The 16353-nt window shown below is 40.4% G+C and overlaps 1 protein-coding gene across 1 annotated transcript in view; it reads right to left on the reverse strand.

Moving 5' to 3' along the window:
* ACSL4 (acyl-CoA synthetase long chain family member 4) overlaps window positions 1–15804 on the reverse strand; it is a 75868-nt gene extending 60064 nt beyond the window's left edge. The window contains exon 1 of the mRNA XM_007463673.1: window positions 15651–15804. The gene's annotated coding sequence lies outside the window, so the exon portion shown is untranslated. The remainder of the gene's footprint in view (window positions 1–15650) is intronic.
* Between the last annotated feature and the right edge of the window lie 549 nt (window positions 15805–16353).

Here is a 16353-nt window from a genome sequence, read left to right on the forward strand (position 1 = left end):
GAGGGGGGGGGGGGGGGGGGGGGAGCCGGGGAAGCGGGGGGAGGACAATGAAGCTCCAGTATCTATAATGCAGCATCCTGCTGAGGTAGTTTTGAGCCAACATGCTGGAGCCAGGCGGCCTGGGTCCAGTTCCTGGCGCTACAACTTACTAGAGTGGGGTGACCTCGGGCAAGTTCTGTGCCCTCTGTGCCTCATCTGCTACAACTCTAACATGGAGGGAATACTACTCCTACCTCCCGGGACTGGTGTGAAACTTATAAATGAGTTGATCTCACAGCCCGAGCCATCACAAACTTCTTTTAGGTTCTCAAAAGCACGAAGCTTAATCTCTCACCTCTGCGTCTAGCACATCCTTTTCTCTCTGCCAAGAACATTCTCTTCTCCCTTTTCCTGGCTTCCTTTAGGTCTCAGTTTGAATGACGCTTCTAAAAAGCCTTCCTTGACCTCCCCGCTTTACGTCAGGGGCCTCTGCTGTTTCCTCTCCCAGCACAGCACCTAAACGCGTTCAAGTTTCTGTTCCCCGGCTGGGCTGTAAGCTCTTTAAAGACAGAAGTCATCTCTGTCCCCATTGCTGCTACAATCCCCAGAACCTAGCACAGTACAGGTACACAGTAGGTGCTTACTAAATAGTTCTTGACTGAAATAACAAGTCATACTAAAGAGGAAGGAAACCAAAGAATGATTTCCCAGTTAAATCTTTCACTGTATGTATGTATGCCTCCTCACATCTGAGATACATAGGCGTGCTTCCTCTCATACACTGACAAGCTTGAAATTAAACACAAGACGGGCCGCATTCTGGCAGAGTACAAATTTTACTCCCATTCTCGGTAGGAATCATGACTTCATAAGCAGAGCGAATAACAGTCTGCTCAGTATGTTTACACATATGATTTCATGTCTCATATTCCAAAGCCTTTACTTAAATAAGGATATCACAGCAAAATTATATGGCTAGTGTAGCGCTCTGATTCTCATCATCTGGGCTAAATGAAACCCGTTACTGCAATTGGCACAGATGGAGAAAAGAAAAGGCAGGTGAGACCATAAACATGGGAGAAGAGGAAAGAAAAAAGTGAAAGTAGAGGTAAGAGCAACATCAACTGCTCGTCTACAAGGTACCACTGGGTGGTGCCAGTGCCCCTGGCTAGCCAATACAGATACAGAACCAGGACTCAGAGCCAACAGTCAGCCTGTATTTTCCAGAGCTTAGGCTGGATGCTCAGAAGTCTATTTTCAACATGCTGATGGACAGATGCAATTCACAGGAGTTCAAGTTCTCTGCATATGTCACCAACATAGACATAAGTCTTACGGATGTTGTGTTTATCAGAGACACCTGGAAGGTGATTTGTCAACATTTTTGCCTGGTGAAATGTTTCAGAGTTAGCTCACCATTCTAAATGCAGAGATTCTCAGTAGACAGAGGCCAGGGGTTCTCAGTGGAGTGAGAACGGAGGAAAGGGATCAGAATGACCTAGAATGACCTAGAAAGCTTTTTTAAACTATTAGGTTGAACCATATAAAATTGCCAATAGTCGAAAAGCTGTTACATACAAAAATATAGCAATTTCAAATGGTTCAACCTAATACACACATATTTAGAATCACTGGGTTAATGAGCCATTGTTCCTGATAAGAGTGTCCTATTTCTCAGGTTTGTTGGGGGGAAAACGTTGAGAACACCCACATAGTTTGGCCTTAAATCATGAAGAATTAACTGAACAAAGAAATGGAAACAAAATAACTAAGGACAGGGAATTCCCGGCAGTCCCGGCAGTCCAGTGGGTACGACTTGGTGCTTTCACTGCTGGGGACCTGGGTTCAATCCCTGCTCAGGGAACTAAGATCCCTCAAGCCACTGGCTTGGCCAAATAAATAAACAAATAAATAAGGATAGGGAATAGATTAAACTATATTAAAAATAGAAGACATGGGAAGATGTTCACCAAAAAAATTAAATGCTATATTAAGTGTAAAAAAGCAAATTACAAAACAGTATATAAAACACATTTTGTTTTTTAGGGGAATCCAAAAAGATTTCGGGGATATGGATGGATATATACTAAAAAATCTCAATAGTTATCTCTGCGTAGGGGGACTACCCGTACTTTGTTTTGTTTTTTTATCCATACATGTTTTCTAAAATAAACAAGTATAACAATTTTGGATCCTGGAACAGGAAAAAAATTAAAGACTTTGGTAGTAAAACTAGGGAAATCCAAATAAATTCTATAGTTTAGAGTACTGCACCAGTGTCTGTTATGTAAAATGTTAACATTAGGGGGAGCTGGGGAAAAATATCCAGGACCTCTGAACTATCTTTACAAATTCATTGTAAATCTAAAATTATTCCTAAATGCAACATTTATTTAAAAAAATAAGCCATGTATTAAGATCCCATTTTTTAAATCCAGAAGAAAAAATCCATTTGGTTAAGGGATTCCTACATTTTCTTTCTTTGGTAGAAAGAAGTCCTGGAAGAAGCTATGCCTTCTAGCATGACAACTGAAAGTTGTGAAGACTTAATGACATATGCAGTGACTTTCATAATATGAAAGTGATGTTATCCTATTGGGCATAGGCTCACTGAAGCAGGAAACAAACGGCTGAGTCTCTATTTTCTTTGGTTTTGTAATCATCACTGCTGAAGACTAACCACCATAAGGACATTTGAGGGAAAAAAATTTAAAATAAGTACAGCCAGTAACCACCCTTTTAATCTGTAATATTTTTAAAAATTTAGTTTCCCAAATCCTGGGCAGCTACAGGTACATGCACATGCATTTGTTCAAGAAAAATTCAATGAGCATTTACCAAGCCCACTCCTTCTGGAGCTTACTGTTCAATAGACAATATTTTAAGAGGACATGAGACTAACATAGAGAGCAGACATATACGTAGAATAGGAAAGGAGGGATATCCATGAGCCAACCCTCAACCCTATAATAATAGCCCAACCAGACTTTTTAAAAAAGTTAGTAATAATAGCTACCCTCTGGGATTATCCAGTTATACCTGTTAATGCTTAGGTACCAGCTGGCTTGCTCAAAATGGATTTTTTAAAATTTCCTTTAAATATTGGGGCAAGGAAAATTATGCAAAGCCTGAAAGTGAGGTTCTGAAAAGGAATAAAGGAAAGGACAATGCAGAGCTAAAAACACAAACAGAAAACTAAAAGGTCTGGATCAATTTCATCTGCAGACTACTATCCACCTGTTACAAACAGGTTATAACCTTCTGGTTATAATACTCCTCCAGCAAGTGTAAAATTTGGAATAGGTTAGTTCCACTGCAGAACACACCCAACGGAAGTTTCCTTACTTGTAGGTTTCCTTACTTGTAGGTTTCCTTACTTGTAGGTTTCCTTACTTGTAGGTTTCCTTACTTGTAGAGTATTGACAATGTGTCAATATAAAGCACTTTTGCAGAAGATGAGATCCAAAACAAGAATTTCAAAAACAGATTTAAAGAGAAGCACCAGTGTACTAAAAACTCCCAAGCAGAGCAGAAGTCTTTTTCCCATCTCAATGAAACACTGTTTAAGGAAGGGGAGTTATGTGTCCCCATAAAAACGTCAGCCAAGAAACTTGCTATAACTTCAACAGTGTTGATATTTCCGACCAGCAGATATCACCCATTTATCCCTAAAGCATTTAACTTCTGCTGTACCTACAATGTGTAATTTGCCTTTAAGACATCCCTTTGCAGTTATTTCTGTGTATAGTTAAGCGAAAATACATCATCTTTAAATTAGGTTATAATTCAATCCTGGAAGCATCTGCAAGCAATGTGAGCAGCAGTAAAAGGTAAAGGCATTTCTCTTTCTCATGTACTATATGGGGCAACCTGCTGCTTTACTCTTCTTCAAAAGCAAAACTAAGGTCAACACAGAGGAGGTTCTGAAAACAAACGTTCTCTGTTAAGCATACATCTTGAGGCCTGATGGTTGGGTGACAGCAACAGGCCAGATTTTTAAAGAATAAGAAAAGGGATTATCAGAAGGCTTCCAGCACCTCAATCTTATGGTTTCCAGGGCTGCTATGTCTGAAAGTAGAAGAGAAAGGCATTGAGGTCCGGTGCCTGGTGCCAAGTCCAGGCAACATCCTGATCTTTCAACAGCAATGGGCTACTGCCGGTAAAAGCAAGAAAAAAAATTTTTTTTTTCACAAAAAGGTCTAGCAATCGCAGGACATGTCCCCAGATCTGGCCAAGTACCAAACTCGAATTCTAAAAGTTTAGCTCATTCCACAGAACAATTTTATGCAACCCAAATATGTAACTGTATGACTTTGAAACATCATTGATTTTCTTTCACACAGGAGGCAGAGGTCAGCAGCAGAGGCAACAAATCTAAGAATTGATTTTCCATCCTAAACGGACTCCTAATCACTCCTCTCAAAGCAGAAGAAACATTTTCTCATGATCTCATGACAAAATGTTATGACATCTAGAAGAGACCAGACAAATAAAATGACCTTAGTGTCACATTAGCTAGGAATGATGCAAAATTAAAGAAATCAACTCTAGGTTGAAAAGCAATTCTTTCAGCCAAAATTAGCTGCTTCAAAATGAGTTGCTTCCATCTCATCAAAGTCATTAAAGTAACATATATGTGTTTCATAACAACAATCCTGTCTTTGGAAAAACACAGAGTTTTGACTCACTTTTGCAGATTTCCACCAGAGACTGTGATATCAGATTAAACACTGCAAGGCTTCTCAACACACTCTTAGTCTAGGGACCCAATAGGCTACAGCTTGTTTTTAACATATGTCTCTAAAGAACTAACTGGAGTTGAGATTCCTAGTTTTCAAAACTCAAGGTACGCTCTGGCTAGAGACCATATGTTCATGGCCAACTCTCACTTACTTTGGTCATGCGCTAGTACAGCACTGACCTCCTCTTTCCTGTGGGCAGTGCCCTAAGCAACATGACCCTTCAGTCAAAGGCAGGGAGGGAGGTGGTCAACAGTCTTCCTCAGTTGAGGACAATTAGAAGCTAGATTGTAAGGAAGCACTTTCTCCCTAAGAGGTTAAAAAAAAAACCCTACAATCTTTAGGGTTAGGGGCTTTTTGAGAAAAAGATCAGCTGTCTGAAAGTTAAGTTAGGAATGACTCTCCCATTGCACCACATGTACTATATCACTGCAATCATAGGCCAATCACTCCACACAAACATTTCATATAACCAAATTACAACGGCTCAAATGCAGGGTACCACTGAGACAAGACAGAGATTGGGAAGCTATCTGAGCACTGGAATATTCTTCCTCCAAGAGCCAGGTAGAATATTCTTCTACCTTTGCAGAGCCCTTATGCTTACAGTGACTCCAGAATGACCCTACTGAGCTAGGATTCAAGTCAGCCGGCAGGGCAAGTACAAGTATCTTTTTAACCCCAATGAACACTTCGTACTTCCGGGGTTGAGGATCACCCCTCATTCAATTCTACTCAGTCCTAAAAGAAAGGTGTAAAAGTGAGGTTGGGGAACTCCATTTCAAAACATGGATTAGGGCTTCCCTGGTGGCGCAGTGGTTGGGAGTCCGCCTGCCGATGCAAGGGACACGGGTTCGTGACCCAGTCCGGGAAGACCCACATGCTGCGGAGCGGCTGGGGCCCGTGAGCCATGGCCACTGAGCCTGCGTGTCCGGAGCCTGAAAAAAAAAAAAAAAAAAAAAAAAGGTGGGAGATTCACCAGGGAAGTTTCCATTTTGCAGTTGTCTTTTCTAAAATTACTTATAAAGAAGTAAATTCTTTGGGGGATACTTCCTAAAGAAAGCTACTCCCTTACTAACAGTTTAATATTCAACAATCTCTTGGTGATCAAGAGAATATTAAAATTAATGTAAATATGTGCATAAATTAAAAACCTGCTTCCACATAAAAACCCTGGCCTTTATACTTGACACTAAAAACAAAATCTAAGCAAAGGAATCCAAAATTTTCTGGTGGAAAATCTGTGTTATATAATGTCCTTACGAGTTCAGTCATTCTGCTTGAAAATGTAAAATGTGTAACTATATTTGAATGAATATGCTAATACTGACATTTCTTTCTATTGGGGGAAATAAACACTACACAGCTTCCCATCTGCAGGTTGCTATAATTCACCAAACAGTGAGCCTGAACCATGACTTTTCTAGTTTCCAGAGTATGGAAACCACCTGCTTCACAGAAATTCTAACCTACTCTTGTAAGGAAGTGCCTGGGCACAAACGGAATCCCAAATATTTCGCCAAAGGCTTTAAACCATACTAAACTAACCTTGCACCAAATCCTGAAGGTCTCTGTGGTTCCAAGTACAAGAATACCATTATCCTAGCCTGCTTTTCTCTTTTCTGCTCTATTTGTCTGAAACACATTCATCTGACAGTTGTTTATGGCTAGCTCTGCCCAGTTCTACCCCCCAGTCAAGTGATGATTTTTCAATTACTCTTTTAAGCTATGTCTCAACTTAGTATCTTCAGTGGTCATGGGGAACACAGCATCTTTTACTTGGATGCATCCCGTGAGATACTAGTGCTAGTTCTGTCTTCTCTTCTGTTTCCAAAGCCATAACTGAACTTTAAGCTCATTCAACCAAGTTCCTGTTTCCTGTCTGCGGGAAATGTTCAGCTTTCAGTTCATTTGAGAAGCAGAAATGACTAACATATTCTGAGAATAACGAATGATCACCATTTCAGTGGGAGCAGCTCTGCCCATTTCTGCAGGCTTTCTCTGATGACTCACCACTCGGGTACCCCCAGGGGAGTGGTCCTTCAAAACCCTATGATTACTTTTTTTTGTAGTATTAAAATGCTTTAGGCACATACTGAAGGTAATAAACATGATACCTAAGAGAAAACAGGTATTTCACCATGCCTTCCACTGCCTTAACTTCTTAACAACCACTAGAAGCCACCATAAATATTTTCAATACCTCTGTTAATAGCCTCATCTCACATGTCCCTGTCATCAATCAAGTGAGAAATGGGAAACCTCTATTCTGACTCCCACATAAAATCTGCTAACTTCACAGCGCCTATGAAAGAAAAATCCTCTTGCTGTGAAATCAATTCCAGAAAGGCCAAAATGCACAAGATGCACAGCCTTGGACAGCAGCGATGCTATTTCAATCTCCATAACAAAAATATGAGCAGCTACGCTAGGCCATCACATTAACACCATTGTCTACAAGGTAGAATCTTCTTTTGTTAAATACTCTATTGAATTCATCATAAACTGAGGTCTTTTCACCTCTAAGTCCCACAGCATAAACCCAGAAAAGGTTATAATGAGCCTACAGCGGATGTGCTTAATAAATGCTTCTAGAGGACATGCGAGCAGAATACGTACATACTTGCCCAAATCAAACACAGTGCTCCTAATGTACAATTTTATATACTATAGACTGAGTTACCATACACAAAGATTCATGTTGCCACAGAGACCTAGATTTTCTTTACTTTTGTAAGTTGTGAAAGAACACAACTAAGCCCACACTTTTACCAAAAATTAGACCGGTTGGTTTTTCTTTGAACCAAAATAACTGTTCAAGCTCAGTTTTAAAATCTTCATTAAAACCAAACCCCACCCAAAAGATTCCTAATGACATTTTAATACATTGCACTTATACATCATTACTAGTAACTACAATTTAAACAACATGTGCATAAATTCCAAACAGAACTGAACTGGTTTAACACTGAGGATTTTTTAATTCCTTGGTTATTTACTTTTGGTGGCCATGACTTTAAGATTATAGTTTGTCCTAGAAACCAGTTATTTTAAGTGGAACACTACACTTACATGGCACAGGGTTGTTCTTCCTCCCACTAAGATGTCTTTTTCACTTATTCAGAGTTACCAAACGTGAAAGATGCTCACAGTATAGAGTCAAGTTAAAGAAAGCAAATTACAAATCGGTATGCACAGTAAGAACCTATTTTTGTAGAAAGAATATACGTATGTTTGCACACGTGAATGTATGTGTGCACATGTGTGCATGCAAGCATCCAAACATGTGTGTACACAAACGTGTACCCAAAAGTTGATAACAGATCTCCCTGGGTATGGGATTATGGTGCTCTTATTCTTCTTTATACTCATATTTTCAGTGCAGAAAATTTAGACAATACAAATACTACTTTAACAAAGGGAGAAAATTATTTTTAAAAACTACCTGAGTGCTCTCTAAATGCAAGGCATTCACTCCATTTCAGAATCGCATTGTAATTATCCTCCAGTGTGTAATGTTGCATATGATGAATCTGTATAATTACTATCAAAACAGTAATCATAAATTAAAATGCATTGTAGAATTGTATAGGGTAAAATGTATCTCTATACTGCCTTCCTCTAACACCACTCCCTTTTGCCCTAGAGATAACCATTTGTGGTGCGTATCAATCACACTTTTTTGTATTATCCATACGCATGGTAAGCTTTTATTCTTTTAGGTAAGTGGAATCATGGTACACAGACTGTTCTATAACTCCCTCCTCTGCACCCCCACCTTAAACAACATATTTTGGAACTCTTGTGTCAGTTTATATAGGTCTGAAGGGTTTCTTTCCTTTAATAGCCCCATGTTATTCCACAGAACAGCATGCCATTATTTAAATCATTCCCCTTCTGATGGACATTTAGGTTGCTGCCAAGTTTTCACTGTTATGACCAGTTTCACTGCATTGAAATCTTGTATGCATCTTTATACAAATGTGCAGATATTTCCTTAGAATAGCTTCCTACAGAATTGCTGGGTCAAAATATATGCATATTTAAAAAATGAGAGTATTTTGGTACTCTCTATCAAAAAGCTACACAATTTGCACTCTCATTAACAGTGTATGAGAGTGCCCATTTCTTTCAAAAAGTGTATATTACAGTTTTTGCCAATGTATTTGGTAAAAAAAAAAAAAAAAAAGTTTTCATTTCCCTAATTACTAGAATGAATTTGAGCATCTTTTCTTTTTTAATCATCATTTCAATCTCTTCTTATGTGAAAGGCCAATTCATAACCCTGTGCCACTTTTTCTAACAGGTGCCTTTTTCTTATTGATCTGCAGGAGCTCTTTACATATCATAGATATTACACAGTAGAAACCTTTTTATCTAATGTTATTTGGAACACTTGATTAGCTAATTGAAAAGGTCAACTAAGGTGAACAGTCATAAGAAAATATGCACATGACAAACATTTCATTTTATCTTCATTGTATCAGTGGTAAATGTACACTCGTTCGTCAAACTTTTGATAAAGGGCCAAGAAGCCAAGACCTTTCTTTAACTCCAGGCCCATGGATTGTAAAGAAATTTAATTTGAATTCTTAGATAATGTAGAACTTCAAAGAACTTAAAAGACACTTGCAAGGAACTATGAGTAGAGAACCCCTCAAATTTTTATATTTATTTTATACAAATCCTTTATCATTGTCTTACCCACACCTAATTATACAGTAATAACTTGCTTTCATCAACTCTTTCCAAAGCATACCATTTGTTTTGTTATAACAAACCTATCCCCCAGCTTCAACAATTATCTATACGTGCTGAATTTTATTTCTTTCACATCTCTATGCACTCCGTACCTCAACCCCCATATAATCTGAAGCAAATACCAGACATCATATCATTTCATATGTAAATTTTCAGTAAGAACTTCAATTCCCCACTACTCAGACTGTATCACATTATAAAATATGAAAATAAATTACATATTTACAAAAACAAGAACAACGAGCATATATAGGTTCAGTAATAAAAGCATCTGTTGTACTGGTGGGTCCACAAGCCTGGCTTACCTGAGACCAACCTACTAATAGCAAGTGTTCAGTGCACAGTGTCTTTTACGAAAGAAATGAGTATCGTTTAATATGGTGAGTCAGTTAAGTAGAAGTCAATAAAAGCTTCCACTGCATATGTAGAAGTTATTTCCCCCCAGTCTGTCATATGCCTTTTTAACTTTGTTATGGTGTCTTGTGCTTTCCAGAAAATTTTAAAATACATCCTTAATGTATTTTTGTGTATGATGTGAGGCTGAGATCCATTTCTTTCCAAATATACAGCCCACGGTGCTAACTCAATTTCCATTTTCAACATTACTTGTAGGTAGGACGTTTAAAAGAACTAAAGTGTGAACTTCTAACGTACAAAAGGAAGCTGTGCAAACAAAATAATAAACCAGCCAGTCTTAAGGTCAGCTTGATAGGCTCAAACTACTACGTATTTAAAGATCACAGGGCTTCCCTGGTGGCGCAGTGGTTGAGAGTCCGCCTGCCGATGCAGGGGACACAGGTTCGTGCCCCGGTCCGGGAAGATCCCACATGCCGCGGAGCAGCTGGGCCCGTGAGCCACGGCCGCTGAGCCTGTACGTCCGGAGCCTGTGCTCTGCAACGGGAGAGGCCACAACAGTGAGAGGGCCCGCGTACCGCAAAAAAAAAAAAAAAAAAAAGTTCACAGAAGTTTGGGGAGCAGGAGCAACAGTGCTGCCATACCTGGCTCTGTCATTACCGCTCTGGCTCACAGCGGGATCTCCAAAGGACATCGCAACTGGACAGGCCTGCTTCTGAATCTCACTATTTGCCATACTTGTAGATTGACATTCACACTGAAATGCCCCACACTTGACGACAACAACAACAACATCAACCTTCCCAACTCTCTATCCATTCCTTAATGCTGCTCCTAGACCGCAGTGCCTTCAGACTTAGTTAAAGAAAATGAATACACTGTTCTGAACCACAATTTCCCATGGAAATATACCTAAAAGATACTAAAAGTCAAGGTAAAATTTGTCAAATTTCCTTTATAACATAGAGACTCAATAATTTTTAAGGTTGCTTTATCTCAGGGCAAACTTTTTGTGTAAAATTTACCAGAGAGTAAATTGGCTTTTAGGGTCGTAAGTTCTCTGTTTCAACTCTGACACTGTAGTTTGAATGCAGCCAGACAATTCATAAATGAATGGATGTGCCTGTATTCCAACAGAAATTTATTCATAAAAACAGGTGTTGGGCAGGATTTGGCCACCGGCAGTATTTTACCAGCCCTTGTCTTATACCAATGATTGATCTTTTTCAAATCCACTACCCTGGGTATACACTTATTTGAGCAAATATGGTGACACTGAAGGGACAAGTAATAATTTCAGTACCACCTTACAGAAATGAATACTCTAAAAATCGATCACTAAGCTCTTCCTGTAAGTTCTCATAATATGAGCACATATATTTTTCAAAATATAACAAAACACTGTAAGTCACCTTAAAACTAATGCTTATTCTAAAAGATAATTAAAATGAACATTAAGTAGCTACTATAAAAGAAAAACATGCAGTCTAGACAGACAAATTCAACAGTCTTCTATTCACTATTCTGAGTAGCAAAAGCCTACTAAATCTATCATCATATTCGCAACTTCACTACTTAAAATGCAGAAGCAGACTTTCAAAGTACATTTAAATGAGAACACGATTTTTTTTCTTTGGACTACTTACCACAAATGTTGATTGGAAACTATACAGTTTTGCCAAAATATTTTAAAATTAGAAAGTGAAACCAAAAATCTCCTTGGCATATGACGTGTCTACTTAATTTTAAAACATTAATTTTAACGTTTCATTTGACTGCCTGGTAAGGCAGAAATTATATTTTAAGGCACAAAAGGATGGCAGCCATTTTAATATGGTGAGAGCATGTATGAGTATGTACACACACTGTAAGCCATCAAGACCACTAGTTCAAAGAATACATCTGAGCTCCAGGATTGCTCAAAGAAAAAAATATTCACACTGCTTACAGAAGTACTGGATGTTATACAGAACAGCAAGGAGTAAAATTAAATAACAAAGGTATATAAGACCCCTTAACACAAAAGGCATGATCCATAAAAGGAAAAATTGATAAACTGGACCTCATCAAAATTAAAGATTTTTGTTCTGTGAAACTTCCCTGTGAAGACGACGAAATGGCAAGCTGCAGGATGGGAGAAGATATTTGCAAACCATGTAGCCAACAAAGCACTAGTATTAAGAATATATAAAGAACTCTCAGAACTCAACAGTGAAAAAAAAAATCCAACTAGAAAATGGACAAAAGACATGACCACACATTTCACTGATGAAAATACAGAGATGGCAGATAAGCACATGAAAAGATGTTCAACATCATTAGCCACCAGGGAAATGCAAATTAAAACTATGACAAGATATCACTATATACATATCTATCAGAATGGCTAAAATAAAAAATAGTGACACCACCAAGGATGAGCACAATTCATGCATTGCTGGGGCACGGGTGGGGGTATGTAAAATGGCACAGTCACTCTGGAAAGCAGTTCGGCAGTTCCTTATAAAACTAAACATGCAACTACCATACGAACAGCGATTGCACTCTTGGGCAAGTATCCCAGAGAAAAGGAAATTTATGTTCATACAAAAACCAGTACACAATTTTTCATAGGAGCTTTACTCATAATAGGTTACAAAATACGGGAAATAGATGTCCTTCGATGGGTGAACAATTAAACTATAATACATCCACAGCATGGAATACAACTCAGGAATGAAAAAGAACTAACTATTGATACAAGACCCATTCCCTGCACGAATCTCCAGGGAATTACACTGAGTGAAAAAAAGTCGATCTCAAAAGATTACATATCGCATGATTTCATTTGTATACCATTCTTGAAATGACAAAATTATAGGCAAGGAAAACAGATCAGTCGTTGCCAGGGATCAGGGAGGGAGGGAGATGGCTGTGGCTATAAAAGGGCAACATTAGAGACCTTTGGGGTGATGGAATTATCCTGTATCTTGACTGTGGTCGTAGTCACACGAATTTACACATATGGTAACACTGCATAGAACTAAATACACACACGCAAGTGAGTGGATATAAAACTGGAGATCTCTGAATCAGGTGGATGGACTGTATCTGTCTCAATTTCCTTTTGACATTATGCTACAGTTATGCCAGATGTTACCACTGGGGAAAATTAAAGGGGATTATTTTTATGATTGTATGAGAAACTACAACTATCTTAAAATAAACAGTTAAAAGAGAAAGGAAGAAAAAGAATATATAAGACCAGCCAATAGCAGGAGTGGAAAAAATAAAGCTTTCATTTTTGCTAAAGTCTCAATAACTGAAAATCAAGGAAAGAAAAAAAAAAAAAAAAGAAATGCCAAGAAGAGAGTCTACAGGCTACAATTAATACAATCATCTCCTCCTCCCCTGGGGAGCCTTAACTTCCCCAGGATTTTGCTTCTGTCCCTGATTTGACTGTTGTTAATAAAAATAAACTGACATACTAACTGTCTCTCCAAAACTCCCACCATCATCACCTCCATCCTGGACTATAAAACTAAACCTTGCAGGGTAAGGATTGTCTTCTTAACCATCATATCCTAGTGGCCTGGCACAAAATACGTGACAGATGGAGGAACAAGATAAGTTGAATGAACAAACAAATGAATGAATGACTGAGATGCCTGCATATTCTTTTCAAGCGCCTAGCCAATTACAGTTACAAGGCAGTATGTATACATTCCCGTACAAATTTCTTAAAAGCCCTGAATGTTTAAAAAAAATAATAAAGTGTGGTATGCACACCCTTCACTTGCAAGCCTAAGTTAGCAATACCTGACTTTTGTAAAATGCTTCCCAATTTATAGACTTCCACATATAGTAATTCATTTGATAAGGATGAATTAAGAATTATGCATATATAGATTGGAACCAGTGCAAGCAGATCTTTCAGAAAAACGTTCTAAATAACTAAGGATTTACCTTAGCTTAGTTTAACTAAGGATTTACGGCACAGCCTTAATGCAAATTGTGATATATATATGTGTATGTATTTTTCAAATTGGGGGACTTATACGGATTATTCTGCCAACATCAAGACCCTTTGACAGATGCAAAAATGAAGAGAGGTAAAGTGACTTATTCAAGGTTATACAATCAGCTAGCAGTGGAACTGGCACCTGAGCCTCTCTGGAGTCCCAATTCATTTCTCTTCTCACTGAACTGGGCAAGCCTCTCCTTTCTCCACCCATCCCACCCCTACCCAAAACACTCAAACAAAAAATCTTAATCTGAATCTCTTATTTTTAAAATAGCGGTTTTAGGGGGAAAATTGAATTTATTCAAGATGTTAATTGTTGCATTAAACCTTCTGTGGATTTTTAGGTGTCAAATTACTTCTCCTATCAGAACAATAAGGTACTTTATTCTGTGGTGCGAGCAGACTAACAGTTTAATGTTTCATCCTTCACCTAAATGGCAGAGAGGGTGTTAATTATTACAGGAGTCTTATAAGTCTCACACTTCTTTTCATTCGTAAAGACGAGCTATATTACAATCCGAGGAAGAGGCCTCACACTATTAAAATCTTGATTGATATGCTCATTGACAGTACGGTCATTGGATCTCTGCTTACAGCCTTATGTATCAAGAGCAGGTAAAACTATTTGTTACAGGCAATATAAAATAAAAAGTAATGTAGCAACAAGCAACTACCGGGAAATGAGGATTTCATCAGGTTAAATCTCCGTTATGCTGCAACATGTTACTAAGCATGAGTTTAGAGGTCCTAGAATCAAAACACTAGAAGGAACCTTCGTTCAACATCCTCATTTTTGTAAATGAGGAAACTGAGGCGTTGATTAAACCATTAACCAATAAAGTAGACTGCTTACTTTTTCAAAGGGGTTCATTTAAATGCCATTTCGCCCTTATTCTCCATCTCGCCGTTTCTTAGAGGGATGATTTTTTTTTTTTAAGGTGAAAAGAACGATTAGAGCAAAGTCATTTCAAGAGGGTGAAAAAAAAATGCCTTTGAAGGAGGAGACGGCTGGAGTGAAGAGAAGAAATGACGTCTTATTTAAAATATGTAACCTCTTAATGGGGGTTAGGCAGTGAATCATATTCTCCTCAATTCTTCTCTGTGCTATTGACATCGACCACAGTTCTTTCTGTAGGGCAATCGAATGAGAGGAAGAGGAAGTGAATAAAGCTGATGCTAAATATACAGCACCCATGGAGGACAAGGATGTAGACAGGTAGAACAGGAAAAAATAAGAGCATGGTTCTGCTAGAAACCAGCCGTTTTTCTAACCTACCTAAAGATACGGAAGCTAAGAGGATATCGGAAGCTAGGGCATCCCTCAAATTCGAAGGGCGGATGCCTCTAGGGCCAGAGAGATCCCCTAGCTCTCAGATATAGAGAGACTCGAAGGGGACAAAATGGAGTTGAGGTCCAGGAGCGCCCTAAAGGTCGTATGGAGGTCTGGCGAGCCCCTGATGTGCTCATTTGGAAAGAAAGGGTCATGGCAAAGCCTAGTACCCCGATCGGGAAGATGCTTTTGGCTCTCGGAGGGCGGTGAGCGCCAAGAAGAGGCAGGCCAGGGTATCGAGGACCCCAGACCTCAGCAAAGGAGATGATACCGGGACCTCGGGAATCTTCCTGGCCCCGGAGGAGGCGGGAGGGTAGAACGCCCGAGCTCCAGAAGAAAGCGAGCGGATTCCGGTAGTGGAAACGTCCCCTCAACCTCCTCCGGGCTCAGGTGTGGGACGATAGACTGGCCGGAGCGGGGGCCCCGGCACAGCGACAGGGCACGGGTTGCCGGGGCAGGAGCCTCGCCGGCTGGGCTTACTCACCGGAGGCGCTGCCTGCGGCGTCTCCGCAGCCGGCCAACACTCGACACTCGACACTCGAGAGGCTGGTGGAAAGGAGCCGCGTGCCCGCTAGCGCTGGGGCAAGGAGGGGCGCGCCACGGAGGCCAGAGAAAAAGCCGCAGCGGCGCGCGCACACACACGGAGGGCCGGCGGAGGAGGAGGCGGGGCGAGGCGCAGCGTGGCGCGGGCCCGGAAAAGACGCGCCCGGAGGGGCGGGCGGAGCGGGGGCGCGCGGTGGTGTGGCACAGCCGGCCGAATCGCCGGCGAAGGCGCGCTCGGCCCACCCACACTCCCGCCTCCGCTCACCCCGACGTCAGCCGAAAAGGAGGGCCCGAGCGGGCTGCTAGCGGCGAGGGGGGAGGGGGGGCGTGTTCGGTGTGCTCCGGGGGAGCTGAGCCGGCTAACGGCTCCCCGCGGGCTCACCGCAGGGTCCAGCTCCAGTACCCGGGGCCGGGTGATTGAGCGTGTTTTCGGGAGGTCCGGGCGCCTGATTTCAGCGAGGTGCAGAACGGACCCACTCCCGCACCTGCGCTCGCTTCTCAGGACTCCACCCCAGAATGAAAGTTCCCCTCGGGTCGTCCTCCAGCTGCCCTTTCAAGATATTCATCTTCGGATTTCATTGCCCTTCCTATAGAGAGAGATCTTAACGTTCTTTGCCTAAGACGTCCTGCTTCTCCAAGCCCCA

This window comes from Lipotes vexillifer, unplaced genomic scaffold (genome assembly GCF_000442215.2).
Source record: "Lipotes vexillifer unplaced genomic scaffold, Lipotes_vexillifer_v1.1 scaffold1267, whole genome shotgun sequence".
In the NCBI taxonomy this organism is placed as follows: Eukaryota; Metazoa; Chordata; class Mammalia; order Artiodactyla; family Lipotidae; genus Lipotes; species Lipotes vexillifer.